Source organism: Musa acuminata, chromosome BXJ2-2, assembly GCF_036884655.1.
Source record: "Musa acuminata AAA Group cultivar baxijiao chromosome BXJ2-2, Cavendish_Baxijiao_AAA, whole genome shotgun sequence".
NCBI lineage: Eukaryota > Viridiplantae > Streptophyta > Magnoliopsida > Zingiberales > Musaceae > Musa > Musa acuminata.
Genome location: NC_088339.1, coordinates 8,467,068 through 8,482,669, shown reverse-complemented (window position 1 = coordinate 8,482,669; position 15,602 = coordinate 8,467,068). Strand labels below are relative to the sequence as shown.

At 37.9% G+C, this 15,602-nt stretch overlaps 1 long non-coding RNA gene across 10 annotated transcripts; it reads left to right on the top strand.

Moving 5' to 3' along the window:
- Positions 1-4,945: 4,945 nt before the first annotated feature.
- Positions 4,946-10,899, top strand: LOC103969060 (uncharacterized). Of its 10 annotated transcripts, none has more exons than XR_010484332.1 (4): positions 5,141-5,812; positions 5,910-6,082; positions 6,172-6,224; positions 6,331-10,899. It is a non-coding gene; the product is annotated as an uncharacterized LOC103969060 (long non-coding RNA). The 10 variants fall into 10 exon arrangements; XR_010484334.1 differs by having other exon boundaries at positions 5,910-6,224; positions 6,331-6,390; positions 6,467-10,899; XR_010484326.1 differs by having other exon boundaries at positions 5,140-5,812; positions 5,910-7,196; positions 8,561-10,899.
- The last annotated feature ends 4,703 nt before the right edge of the window (positions 10,900-15,602 follow it).

The window sequence follows — 15,602 nt, the reverse complement described above, 5'->3', positions numbered from 1 at the left end:
AGAAGCCATGAATTCTGAGATGGATTCTATGTACTCCAACAAGGTTTGGAACCTAGTTGATGCGCCCGTAGGTATTGTACCCATCGGTTGCAAGTGGATCTTTAAGAAAAAGATCGGAGTAGATGGAAAGGTAGAGACCTATAAAGCAAGGCTAGTGGCTAAGGGGTATCGTCAAAGGCAAGGTGTTGACTACGACGAAACTTTCTCACCCGTAGCAATGCTAAAATCCATCAGAATTCTATTGGCTATTGCAGCACACTATGATTATGAGATCTGGCAGATGGATGTGAAAACCGCATTCCTCAACGGGAACCTCGAGGAGGAGGTGTATATGATGTAACCTGAGGGATTCGTGTCCAAGAACTGCCCAGATAAGGTGTGTAGGTTGCTTAGATCCATTTATGGACTAAAGCAAGCTTCCCGAAGTTGGAACATAAGATTTGATGAGGCAATCAGATCTTATGACTTCGTTAAGAACGAAGATGAGCCTTGTGTATACAGAAAGGTAAGTGGGAGCGCTATGACCTTTTTGGTGTTATATATGGATGACATCCTCATCATTGGGAATGACGTAGGAATGCTATCCACTGTAAAGACTTGGTTATCTAGACACTTCTCCATAAAGGACTTAGGGGAAGCATCCTATATCTTGGGGATTAGAATCTATAGAGATAGATCCAAGAGGATGCTTGGCTTGTCCCAGTCCAGGTACATAGAAACCATTGTCAAAATGTTTGGCATTGAAAATTCTAAGAAAGGGCAAACATGAATATGATACCTTATCCCTCAGCAATAGGGTCTATCATATATGCCATGCTATGTACTAGGCCTGATATAGCGCATGCTCTGAGTGTCACGAGCAGGTATCAGGCGGATCCAGGCTTGGAGCACTGGAAAGCAGTAAAGTGTATCCTTAAGTACTTGAGAAGGACTAAGGATCTTTTACTAGTATATGAAGGTAATAGCCTTAAGGTTGAAGGCTTCACTGACTCAAGTTTTCAGTCTGATGTCGATGATAGCAAGTCGAATTCAGGGTATGTGTACACCTTGAATGGAGGAGCAGTGTGCTGGAAGAGTTCCAAGCAAGATACCACTACTGACTCGACCACAGAGGCGGAGTACATTGCTGCATCGGATGCAGCAAAGGAGGGAGTCTGGGTGAAGAAGTTCATCACAGATTTGGGAGTCGATACAGATAGCGACAAGTCGACTTCCTTATATTGCGACAACTACGGGGCGATTACTCAAATAAGGGAACCCGGGTCTCATTAGAAGTGTTCTGAGGAGGTTCCAACTTATCAGAGATATCGTAACCCGAGGAGATGTAGTAGTGGAAAGAGTTCCATCCGAAGATAACATTGCAGATCCACTGACAAAGCCGTTGTCTCAGATTGTCCTTGAGCGTCATAGGAGTCTGATGGGGATCAGACACATAGGTGATTGGCTTTTAGGTCAAGTGGGAAATTGCTAGTCATAGGTGCCCAGCAAGCCAATCACGTGAGTGATGGCACGTGTGACTTGATACATAATCTTTTTGCTTATTATATTTTGGCGTATATCACTTTATAACTATTGCATAAATGCATACATATATTGTGATGTCCTTGGATTTGTGCAATGGGAATCGGATCGTGATGAGATCACGATAATGAGATCGATTCACCTTTAAACACATATCCTAAATAATCCCGGTCATAGGTTACTCGAGAGGGACATCGTGATAACCGGATAGACTGGTGTGCTGTATACCCGTCCATATGATGGATGCAGCTGGTCTCATAGCTGCTCGTGTAGGGACACTAGGGATACAGTATAGGTGCTCATTGGAGAATGAGTTCACTGATTGATCCGCTTACGGAATGCTGGATGGTTGATGATGCCTTATTGTCAGACAGCGATTTCGTAGTCCTAGTGGTGTATCTGGTCCTTAGACTTAAGACACCAAGGATGTCCTGTATGAGTGCTCCACTCTTTGATACCAGACTTATAGGTTTGGTTGTTCCCAGATCTAGTACAGCTGGTCATTGGGAGTGGTAGTCGACCTTACGAGGGCTATTGAGTGTCAATAGAGGATCATCCACTCTCGGCGTCATGAGAGGAATATCCTATGTGTTCTTGCTCAGACAAATCCCTGGCCAGGGTCATTCGGGTTGAGAGAGAAAGAGTTCTCCGGGAGAATCCGATTAGAGCAAGACTCGAGTAGAAACCGTATGGGTCTGACAGCACCATGCTCGATATACGGTCTTTGGGATATTAGATGGATGAGGGACTATAGGTACATGGTAACCGAGGACAGACATGTCCAATGGATTGGATTCCCCTGTATCGTCTGCGGACTACGGCGTAGTGGTCTAGTACGTCCGTAGTCGATGAGTCAAGTGAATTATTACAGAGATAATAATTCACTCAGTCAGAAGGAGTTCTGACAGGTATGACTCACGGCCAGCTCGATATTGGGCCTAGAGGGTCACACACATATGGTAGGCATTGCGATGAGTAGAGGTTCGGATATGAGATATCCGACGGAGCCCTTGTCTTATTGGATGCAAATCCAATACCCACTAGGGAAGGACCCATTAGGGTTTGACACGGGATCTCTATAAATAGGAGGGATTCACAGCCTCATAGGCTAGAGTCTTTGCTTGCCTTTCCTATTCTCCTCTCCCTCTCCACCTCGTAGGCCTGGAGTTTTGAGGAGCGTCGTCGCAACCCTGCTGTGTGGATCACCGCTAGAGAGGAGGACGCTTGACCTCCTTCACCCTCTCCTAAGGATCTGCAAGGAAACAGGGATATACGATCTCCCTAGGTAACACAATCTCTATACGCAGTTTTGTGTTTTGCGGATTTTTTGCGCACCAATCTTCGCACGACGACGAACATCTTTTTGGGAATCGGGGATTTTGTTTTCTTGTTCTTCCGCTGCGTATATGATGTCGCCCCCCATTGATTTCCCAACAGTAGCAATCTGGTGTCGAGGCGGGGATCCCTCTATCTCTGAGGACAGAGAGGGATTGATCTCCGGGCCCGACAGAGGGGTGACCGGTCGGTGGTTCTCCTTTGGGAAGAGCTCCTGTGAGATGCTCCTGCGATATAGCCCTCCTTCTAGCACCAAAAATGTTGGTGAACAAATGTGCTATGGCTGGTGAGTCAGCACAGCTCGGTCCACGGGTTGATGTTGGGAGTCTTCTGTCTGCTAAGTTGGATACCGAGGTAGGCCGGGCCCTCGCGACGGGGTGTTGATTAGCGTTTCTCGGTCCGAGCACCGTATGCGCTGAACAACGTCTCTCCATTCTCGGGCTGGTTGGCAGCTCACCTTCGTTCAATGGATGGCGATTCCTAGGTCGAGATGCTCGTGGCTCGAGGGTGGCCGCTTCTCTACAAAAATGACCTTCGTCGGGTGATCCCCGACTTTAGCCTCTCCGACGAGCAAGTCAATAGTTATTTTTCTCTTTTCTTTTGTGTCCTCTCTCCTCTTGGTCGGATGCCGGCCAAGGGCTTTTATATTATTGTACGAGGGTCGGTCGCACACGGGTTCGACATGGCGGTTGATCCTTAGGGGACGAGATGGTATTGTGCGGTCGCTGTTCTGGGACGCGCGGGACGATGTCAGATGGTGTCGCCCCGAGCTTTCGGGACGGGATGTGCCAAACAGTGTCTCGGTACGGATTCTGACTTAGCGTATGTGGGTGCTCCCCTTGCTGACCTAGCATCGGTATGAGTTCCGACTTAGCGTGTGGGGGTGCTCCTCTTATTGACCTGGCTATAGTGTGACGTGACATCGATTGTGAAGTATTTTGGACTCAAAATATACCTTATGAATGCTCTCTTACCACTTCAAATGGTTTGATTCATAACACTAAGGAGCTTGGTTGGAAGAAGGTTCTGATCTTGATAAATCTTCCACCGCCAAACTTTGCTACATCATTGCTACAGGTTTTTAATTCCTTTGAAATAATAGAAATAATACCAAACATTCCAATCGGTCGACCAAACCTTCCTCTTTGGTTTTTTGTGTTATATTCTTTGCTAATAATAGTTGGTAGTTTGCTTCACTTCCTCATGATTGTTAGAGACAAAGATAGCTGCCAATCCCTCGAATGAAACTTGTGATCAATTGAAACAAATGATTCTGACCTTTCCTCGTCTTCCTGCATATAATCTTTGTCTTTAAGGTTAGAGGCTCGTTATTACGGCGAAGGCCCACATGATACTTCGAAAACTTTTTATGATGACAAAACTGACCCTATCCAATATTTATATCAAATTTAATTTTTTTCATCTTACATATTTTGTATATTTTGTTAAAGACTCCCTCAAATAACTTTGGTTCTCAAACGCTCTTCTTTACGATCATATATATATATATATATATATATATATATATATATATATATATATATATAAGTATAATTAATTTTTATTGACATTCTTAATTTATCGAATGGTATATATAATATACTGGTTATAACATAAGTTTTTTTTACCAACGAATAGTTTGTAACCCAGTCTAGATTCAGCATATTTTTCTTTTCAAAAAAAATAACACTCGTCAATGATCATGATAGGCTACTGATATTTATTTATTTTAAATTTTATAAAATTTATCTATTAATTAAACACTATTTATCTCTTTGCCTACCATTTCTGGTTGGTGGTCAGCTTGGGTTCCGATTGTATCCTCTTTTTTATTTTTAGTTTTTTAAGACGGGGTTCACAAAGTTATGATGAAACTTGACCACCTAGTCCGGAGGTCAAAGTTTGGAGCTACGTTTCCGGTCAACAAAACACACCGCACCACGTGACGAACGGAAGTTTTATCCACCGTTATCTCGTTTCCACAGAAGAATTCTGATATTTATTTATTTATTATTATTTCTTATGGCAAGGAACGTTTCGGGTCACGAAATCAACGGAGTGCCTTGAGGATGCGTCCGGGACTCGGGAACGTTCGGCCACCTTCGGCGTAGGCAATTGCGTATATCCAACGCAAACTTCTACCCAACACCGACCGTTCCACCGACCCATCCTTGTCGGCCACAACAACTAAGAAGGATCCATCTCAGCCGTTGCTTCTTTCTTTTATTCTCTGATCTAGATCGTTGGCTTCCTCACTGCAACCCTATAAAGGACGGCTCCCTGCCCTTAAACACGACCTTCGTTTTTGGTTGTGGCAATGCGTCGTTACGCGTCTGCGGTGTCCTTTAAGTGGATCCTCAGCCATCCGTAATCGATGATTTCGTTTTCGGATTGGACGATCCGTCGATCGTTGATTTCGTTTTCGGATTGGATGATCTGTTTCCGATAGGTGGTGCATCCAAATCCTCAGCCATCCCTTAATCGTTGATTTCGTTGACGAATGGGATGTTCTGTTCTCGGCACTTGAAACAGATATACTTTCCATGCGGGGTGTATCAAAATCCTTTTGTTCATGTGGCTTTCGTTTTCGGGGACTTAGACATTGGTCTTGAACGAATCGGGTGATCTATTGTCAATCGCTGCGGATCGAAAGCGTTTGATATCTGTTGTTTTTGTTTTCTGAACGAATTGGATGATCTATTTTTTTCCCAAAGGAATATTGAGAGGCGAGGAGTTCCGATTAGTGGAATCCGACTAGTGGATTATTCTTTAACCGCTCTTTTTTTTATTTTCTTGCGATCTATCAGAGGCCTTCACAATTTTGCCGGATTAAGGCTATTTGCGACAGATTTTATATGTACTTTCGAAGCGGTAGGTGAGGCTGTGGTGTTTGTGTGGGTATTATCCTAATGGAACCCCCGCGGAGTCTGTGATGCAATTTGTGAAGGTTGCTCTGGTATGCGTTGCACGATTAAATATTTTTTCCATTAGATAGTGTTCTATTTAAGGGGTTTCCTTACTGTAATGAACGCTGCTTATTATCATGGATGCAGGTTTTCCGAAATGATCTGAACAAGGGATGTGTCCTGTTTGTTCTGGTTTAGTTGGCCTTCGTTACGTTCAACTTTTATTTGTTGCATTTATGTCCACCAGTTAGTTATGTTTGTTTGTTTTTATTTTTTGTGTGCAAGGGAAAGCGTCTGGATATGATATTTGAAAGAGAGAGGTGAGTGTTTTTCTACCTTGTTATGATATTTGGTTTGAGATATGCGCTAACCGTATCAGCATCAATGCTGTGTCTTTTGGATACTCTAGTTGGATTTAGACGGGTCTCAGGGAAGAGTTCCATCATCTTCTCATTTATTGAGGTTGCCTGTTAAATTGTTGATTATTTTTCCTGTCCTCCTTCTGTCAGCATTTTATATATATTGAAGTTAAGTTTATCTCTTTATTTTCTGAATGTTCTATTCCTAGTGTTTTTGTGGGCAGTTGCAGAAGCATCATCGTTAGGCATGATTCTATTAAATAGAGATGGTAACTCCTTTGTTGGATTGTTTTTGGTATGAGACCTAGGATTTTACATTTTTGATAAGGCTAGTTTCTGTGGCAGATTCTATATGTATCATCGATGCTGTTGGTGGGGCTATGGTGTTTTTGTAGTTATTATCTGTATGGAGCCACACGTAGCTGTGATGCAGTTTGTAAAGGATGCTCCAATTAAGGATGCTCCAATTAAGGATGCTCTGGTTTTTGTTGAATGATTTAAATAGGTTTTCCATTGGATAGTGTTATATTTAAGGGGTTTCATTGTTGTGACATGTCGCTTATTATGATGGATCCAGGGCTTCCGAAATTATCTGAACAGTGGATGTGTCCGGTTTGTGCTAGTTTAGTCAGCCCTTGTTACTTTCAAACATTAATTGTTGCCCTTACGTGCACAAGTTGGCCATTTGATACGGTTCTCATCAAAGTATGGTTGTTTGTTTTTATTTGTTGTCTGCTAGGGGAAGCTGATGGACATCTAGTTTTGCATGGGCATGGGACATTTTTTTGAAAGTGACATCTAGTATTTGGTTTCGATATGTTCTTACTCTATCATCATTCATGGAAGAGGTTCCTTTCACTTTTCATTGGCTATTTAATTGTTGATTGTCTGTCTACTTATTCCATTGGCTTGGTTCGTACATTTTATAAATTTGCACTTTTGAAGTCAGTCTTTCTCTTTGTTTTCTGAATGTTCTATTTGTAGGGTTTTTGTGTGCAGTTGCAGAAGCATCAGTATCAGCATTAGCCATAAGCCTGGTTATTAGGATTAGGACCTTTCTTGGATAGAATTTTTGGTACGAGACATACGTTTTGCCTGTTTTAAAAGGATAGTTTAGATTTAGGTGTTTAATTTATGCACGTTTGTGATATTAAGTTTTTGTCCAATTGTTAATTGTTCTTGTTGTTGTGATTTTTTAGCTGTTACTTGCTTGGCAAGTCTTTTTGGTCATACTAATGTCTCATTTGTCTCTTCTTGGATTCTGTCAGATTTCTATTTTGCAGCTTAATTATCTTTTTTGTTTTAACCTGCCTCTGGTCATCTGATGTTTGGTTTCAGTTAGCTTGTAGATGTTTTTTTAGTATGACATTTAATCATATTTTGCTTTGAGTAAATAACTTTGATTGGTCTTTACTTTGATTGGCTCATGTTCTATTGTTTTTTATTCTACTTTATCTCTTATTAGTTGGCATTTTTTAAGTTCTCTGTACAATTTATAGTTTTTTGTTCCATGTAAACTTTTTTGTCCTTGTGTGTTTCTAGTGTAACTTTTGACAGGTGTCTTTTATGTTGCCCTATAATGCTGATGTGGCCTCATATGAGAGATTATTTTACCTTAAACAATTCATCATGTTGTTTGTTTGCAGGATTTAAATAGGGTATATGGAAGGTTATTTTGTTTGCCTATTTGGTTTATTACATCCAGTTGTATTATTGGCTGCTCTTTCCAGATGAAATTTGGATTTTCTGTCCTGGTTTTCTACAATTAGTTATTTCGTTTGGTAGCAGGATTTTATTTTGGAGTTAATACATTTCTAAATTGGGTTAATTACATCCTTTGGTGTTCTTGGCTGGTTGTATTAGAGGAAGTCAGCTAATTTTGTTGAATAACTTGAATTCTGTAGTCATTGTTTCCATTGGCATCATTGCTGTTCATTTATTGCCAAAATGCAGTCCAACAGTGCAAAGTTGTTACATTTGAAAGGTCAAATTATTTTCACGGACTTTTTGATCCTTTGGCTTATAAAAGTTCTCTGCTACGTTTCTCTTCCTCTTAATTAACTTCCTTATCTCTTTTGAATCTTGTTTCCTTTATCTTGTGTGGAAGTTAGGACATGGTAATGATTTTACGTACAGGTACTTGTGCTATTAAGGTGTCTTTGTTGGTGATCTTGGGTTATGATAATTGTACTTCATTGTTATATCGATTTTTGAATCAATTCAATAGCACAATTGATGGCTTAAAAAACAAGTGGGTTTTAAGATGCATTATTACTTTTTTCTTGTATCAAGTTGGAGGGAGGTACAGGCATGCTGTGTTCTCTTGTTTTTCCTTGAAATTCATTTTATATTGCTGATTTTTATTAGAAGTGGTAAGTTAACTTCTCAGGCTGATGTACTTTTGGCTGCTCATTTTATGTGTTGTTTGTCTACTTGAAGCTTGTTTTGGGAGTTGGGTTTCACGTTAAGAAAGCTGGGTTTCTCTTCATTATGGAGCCTTCACATTATAAACAAAGGAGTCCAATTTTCATCAAGGAATCTTCTTGTGGGGACCCAATTACTAATTGAATATATTTCCTTTATGAAGATTCTGCAACCATAGCTGATACAAACAAGTTTTCAAGATTGTTGTTTTTGATTTGCATGATGAAGAGAATAGAAGTCCTAACCTATACTCTTGGTAATTTTCATTCGCTTCTTGTCCTGTTGGACGGAGATATCTTCTGGAATGGGCCTAAAAAATTTTATTATTTGCATGTTGTTTTTGATAGTATGTGTAGACAATATACTTAGTTCTAACGTGATCAACATTAGGTCTTTAGGAGTTTATGATATCATAATGTCACGGACTTAGTTAGAATTGCCTAAGTCGTGAGGCATCATTGTAACAATTGTCATTGCCTTAGTTGGAGTTGTCTAAGTCGTGAAGCACCCTTACGTCAACTTCTCAGTCTTAGTTGAGATTTCCTAAGTCATGAGGTGCCATTGCGATACATGCATTCGTAAAGGATTAGTCTAGTTACAATCTTGTGCAGGTCATGAAAGACCTGTAAAACAGTAAGTTAATTAGTTTGAAAATGAGCTGCGGACAAGTCTCACGTTTCGCGAAGAGAGAAGCTTTACAAGCAATTCAGTGAGCACCTTGAGTACAAGAGAGAAAAGAGAGGAAGGAGGAAATAAGGACTTTAGAAGGTTGATCGAACAATTATAAGCCTGCAAACAATTGTTCATCGGGTATCATGCGCGAAGGTAAGTTCCCATCAAATTATAATGATTATAGTTGAGATTCTTTATTGTGAGAGATTAAGAATTTTGTTGCCAATTAACCTTCAAAGATAGATAAGCTATGACTTGCAGCTCAACTTTTTCACTTCTATCATTGATGTTCTACCTTTGTTGTAGTGATCTTTTTTTTTATTAATTACTGGTCATTGCATGTTGACATGTTGGTGGATATTTTCTTCTGATGGGTTTTGACTTGTCATTTGATGAATCCAGTGATGGGGTTGGATGTCTTTTTAGTTCTCCCGGTGTACTTTCTTTTTTCTGGGTAGATAAAAAATTTTGCTTCTATTTTGGTGTATATTTTGGTTTTAATAACCATATAATGTCAAGAACTACTGTTGTTTCCTGTGTTTGATGCATTATGGGTGTAGGCTTTGAATGAGTATGCAAGTTTATAATTTCTTTGCTTATATGTGTTGTATTTCAAATGTGTTTGGGAAAAAGAATTGAGCAGCATGTTGATAAGATTTTTGAGGGCGAGGTGCATCTTTTCTCTACTTGAATGACTTCTATGATGAAGCAAAGATGTACGATGCCAGGAACCAAGATTGCAAAATGTTTATAAGCTAACTATTGATTTCTTCATTGTATAACAGTCATTGTTTTCTTCATTGGATTGCAGACATGAAAAGATTGACTTCCTTTTGCAAAGCTAATTACTGTTTGAAAGTTAATTATTAATTTCTTCACTGTAGTTGGAACATCTACATAAAGCCTAGCATAATCAATGTTAATGGAAATTCATGGGAAAGACCCATGATTAAGTAGATTGAAAAGCTTGGAACCGACTTTTAGGTTGATCTGATCCACTAGTCTCCATTGCTGTTGCCCATGATGTTAGCAAGTTCTGATTTTGTAGTATTTTCCTGTATGTACATGTTTATATGATTCAAAGAACTGTGGAAGGTTCGATTAGGACACTGAAAAGGTTGGAAAATGACTTTTGAGTTGATTCACTTGTGTCTGTTGCTGTTGCCTGTGATGTTTTGCAATTCATTATTGGATTTTGTTTAATTTTCCTGTGCTCACATTGAATGATTTGCTTATGTTTTGTTACAGGTGATGTGAACAATGTAGTTGGAACATCTACGGAAAGCCTAGCATGATTAAACAGAAATTCATGGGAAATACGTTATTGGCTTTTAACTGGTTTTCCCAGGATTAACATTAGATTGAAAAGCTTGGAACTGACATTTGAATTGATCCGCTAGTACCTGTTGCTGTTGCCCATGATGTTTGCAAGTTTTGGTTGGATTTTGTTCTTTTCCTGTGTGTACATGTTTTTATATGGTTCAAAGAACTCTGGAAGGTTGTGTTTGGTTGAAAGGGGACGGTGCATTTGGATTGAGATTAGCAAATTGAAAAGATTGGAAAATGACTTTTGATTGAGATTAGGGCATTGAGAAGGTTGGAAAATGATTTTTTAGTTGATTTGCAAGTCTCAGTATCTATTACCGGTGATGTTCTGCAATTTATGGATGGATTTTGTTTTATTTTCCTGTGCCTACATATTTGTATGTTCCAAAGAACTTTGGAAGTTCTGTTTTTGGTTGAAAACATGGTGCAATGGGATGTTTGTATCTATTACGCAAATTGGTTGTACCAAAAATTATTGTGTAGTACTAAGATTTTGTCATAAGTCATCAGATCAAGGTAAGTCATCAGATCAAGGTTTTTGATATGGTTGAATCATGTAGGTGGCAAGTTGCTTGTTTTGAGCTTCCAATGGTGATGGTGGCTGGCGTTGGTAAGCTGGCCAGAGACATTGTTCTTTCAAGTTAGTTCATCCATGAATTGACATTGTATCCATTGATTTAATTCATGATTGTTTGTAAGAAAAATTTTCATGTTCGATGTGTTGGTAATTATACTTCTACTGAGAAGTTTATATAATATTATTTGGTAGCTTACAAGTTTTGTTTTTTGTCTGATTCTGGTAGTGTTTTGTCAGTTATTGGGTAGCATGATGTTGGTTGGGGGTGACTATTTGTGTCTCGGATTTGTATGTCTTAGGTTTTTCTCTTGAACAGGAGTCTTTGACTAGGCATATCTTTGATGAGGCATATCTGCCATGTTCATGTAGTTTTGTTTGCTCAAAACTTGCTTTTTTGTGACTTGCAATTGTATGACCCTTTTTTTGATATTGTTATGCTTCCATGCTTTACATTATGTTTTTTAGTTGGCATCTGTGTGTATTCTTGGATTTTTCATGACTAAATGACTGTTCATCACCAATTTTTGAGTGTTCGTCATGAGGGGAATTGGTCCTCAGTTTTCTTCGTTGGTGAGGTGTTTATGAATCTTAATTTTGTTTATTAGGAATTTCGGAGCATCTAATTTTGGTTGTGTTTATTTATTCAATTGTGAATTTTTGTATTACATTATTGTTTCATGATTATCTTCTATATTGTTTGTTGATATTTCAAAACTATTCCAGTAGTCTAGTTTTTTTAGTAATTTGCTAGGTTTAGATAGTAAGCTGAGTTGGAAAATGATAAGTGGAAGGTGTTCATAATTGTCTTCAGGTAACAATAAAATATTATTTAGTAAAAAATATAACTATTGGGAAATAAGCATATGATTGTTTGCAAGCATGTTTGGAAACATGTGAAGACAAAATTTGAAGCTTGAAGAATATGAGAAAAGGGTTATTTAGCTATCTTGAAATTAAAGAGCATGTGTTTATCATTTTTGATGTCTACACATAAATCAAAGTTGCTTAATGGTTCTTGGGTGGACGGGTACTTATCCCACGTGAATTTGCTTGGACTGTTTATGAGGATGTTATGATACTTGTGAGACTTTTTACTTGGTGTGGCATCTTTGAGTTATTTTGGAGCTTATTCAGTATGGTGCCAATTCCTGCTCAATTATGTTTGTTTTTTTTAATTATTACATTTTCCATGCTTTTATGACTAATTTACTGTGTTGAATGTATTTCCTGTTCAATCATGTTTGGTATTTTCTTTGACTACATTTTCCAAGTTACTATGATTATTAGATTACATTTTCTTTGACTACATTTTCTTTGCCGATTATGCAATTTGATTATTAGAAATTTGATTTTGTTGTTCATATAGGTTGTAGCATATTTTGCAATTAGTATGAGATTTGCATTGATTATGAATGTCATCGTTTATCAAACAGATGGGTTTGCTGTTTAGAATTTAAAATTAAATACAAAAACAAACAATAATAGAAATAAGACTGGTAAATTGGACATTGCAATAACCACTTTACTATCATTGTTGTTTTCCAAGCGTAGCTAAGAAGACTATATAAAGTTGGATATTATGTGATGTTCATTGCTGGATAGGTATTCCCCAGGGAGGTTGATCAACTTCTCCTTTTGTCAACATTTGGTGATTGCATTGGACTTCTACTTTACTGCTTGATTGTTTTATCTAATTCTATTTATGTATTCACATTTTTCTTCTCCTTTTTCCCTAGTTGTCTTTATTTTTTCTGGTGGTTGGTAAATTTTCTATTGTTAATCTTAACATCTATAATGGTATTCAATTGGAAAATATGTTGGGCATATGATAGCTGTTGGCTTGAGAATTATGGGCATTATCTTTTTCCATGTGATAGCTGTTGGCTTTGTAGTTATCTATTGGTTCATGTTGTGAGAAGTCTGCTTCTTGTTTTGCTGTTCTGTTGTGACATTGTATTTCCGTAAGCATTGTTCCATCACCAGGTGCAGTCTGGTTTTGCATATATAAGAGAGATGATTACATCTATCTTGACTCTCTCCAGATAGATTATATAAAGCCTGGTGACTGATACATCTGCTGTGTTATTCTCTACATAATACGCCTGGTCTCTTTATGTATTCATTTGTTGTCTTTCAGATCTTCTGAACATCGATCTCCTCCTTGAATTTTTGTTGTGTGGCATCCAATAGATTTTTTATTTCTGAAATTTTGGGGTGTCTTAGCTTCTGAACCTTAATTTTGTGTTTTTAATGTGATCTATCATGATCATGGGGTCATCAAAATGTCTGTTTTTGTTGGAACTTTCTGTGATATACTGATAATGAAAATGGTACATTCTCTGTTCTAATGAGTTCATTACATCCATTGCTATTTTTCACTTGGCTATTGAAGAGCCTATAGTTTTTATGTCCTGGTTTTGGTGTTTTGGTTTTGGTTAATTTTTCAGAATTTCATTTTTTTTTTCCTCTTGACATTGCATTGGGTGGTACAAATTATTTTGTGCTTCATCTTTGTGAACCATTGGTATCAGAATTTCTCTGTGGTCTCTTTCCCTTTATTCAGGTTTTGCTTTTCTTTTCTTTGAGACGCATCCGTGTTTCTCTTATTCTATGCTTCATTTATTGTTAAAGAAGCTAGGATGGGGCTAACAGTGAATGCAGTAAACCATGGTTGGTTATCTCGAGCAATAATGGTATGTAATTTTGACAGTCTGTTAAATATTCATCAGTAGGGTCACTCGGCGAACTGGGTTTTCATTTTTATTATATTTTGTAGTTGCAGCAATCTGTAAGTCATTATATTTTGGTTTCTGAAAGTCTGGGATGTCTTAGTTTCTGAACCTTGATTATGGGGTTTTAATGCCATCCATCATGACGAGCATGGGCATTTTTATATACTAAGTAGGTCATCAAAATGTCTGATTGTAGGAATAGATCATAAAAGTGTCTGTGTTTGTAGGAATTCTGTGATGTAATGATAATGTAAGCGGTATGCTCTCTGTTCTGGTGAGTTCATTTACATCCATTCTTCTTCACTCGACTGTCAAAGAACCTATAGATTAATTTTCACAATATCCTTTTTTTTTCTTTGAAATAGATTTTAGTTGTACATTGCCTTCAATTCTATATCACAATTTTTGTTGTTACTTTATGGACATTGTATTAGGTGGTACAAATTATGTTGCACTTCATCATTGTGAACCATTGGTACTAAATCTCTCTGCTGCTCTCTTTCCACTTATTCAGCTTTTGCTCGTCTCTTTTTCTAAACATGTGCTTGATTCTCTTCTATGCTTTATCTATTGTTCAGAAGTTAGGACAAGGCTAACAGTGAATGTGGTATGTAATTTTCACTTGTTTGGATGGTCTGTTAAATATTCATTAATTGGGTCATTTGGCAAACAGGTTTTTGATTTCTGTAATATTTTGAAGCGGCAGCATGTTAGTCATGTTCGAGTCTAAGGATGTTTAGATGTACTCTATATATGAAGTTTTTTCTTTTGCATTATTTCTGAATTTTTTTTTCTTATTCCTATATGCATCTATCTCATGTTAGTTCGTTTGGTTTTGTATCTTGATTATGTTATGAACTATTTCAATATGGTTAAAGAGATCGTACCGGTCCGTATCGGTATACTAACTAGTTGTTGGTATGGTACGTATCGAGTTGTACCAAATGTACCGACATATGGTATATTGATATTGATATACTACTACCCATACTGGTCCCTTGTCGGACTGGTACGTACCACTCATACTGATACTCTGTGGTACCACGAACCTTGAGTGTAAGAGTTGTAAATGAGTTCAATATCTCCTACTGACATCCACAGTTATAGTTGCCTTATTTTTGCTTTGTGTTTTTTGTATGTTCTGTAAATTAATAATTTGTTTGTTTAATGTTTTCTGTTTGGCATTTGTATTGTCACAAAAGCTGCTTCCTCTCGAGTATTTTCAAGAAAAAAGAAACCATGCCCATTGGTGAACATTTTGTAGGCAGCATTCTAATGCTTGTTAAGGAACATCATCATGTTAATTATAAGCTTCTCTGAGAGCAGCTGTAGGAAAAACTTGGATTTTGTTCTTTACTGGCAGGGCTTATGAATGATACTGGTGTTTTGAGTTTGAGACTTAAATAAGCCCTACTTGTATTTATTGTTGCTGTAATTAACTTACTCTAGGAGCTGTTCTGGTTATGCAAGCCACACATTAATATGAGCAAATACATCAGAATTTCTAAATTAGATACTGGTGAACCTACATGGTACATGGATATAGACTCGGGTATTCATGTTATTGTCTATCTTATAGCTTGAGCTAATCAGCTGTAAGTGTTCTTTTTTCAGTAATGTGGAAAAGAAGTTTCAGGAGTCCCCACAAAATTAAATGTTTCAGTGGCATCAATGTTATACAAACTCCCTATACAAAATTCTTGTAAAAACTTCAGTGGGGAAGAACCTCATCGGTTGTTTACCTTGATTT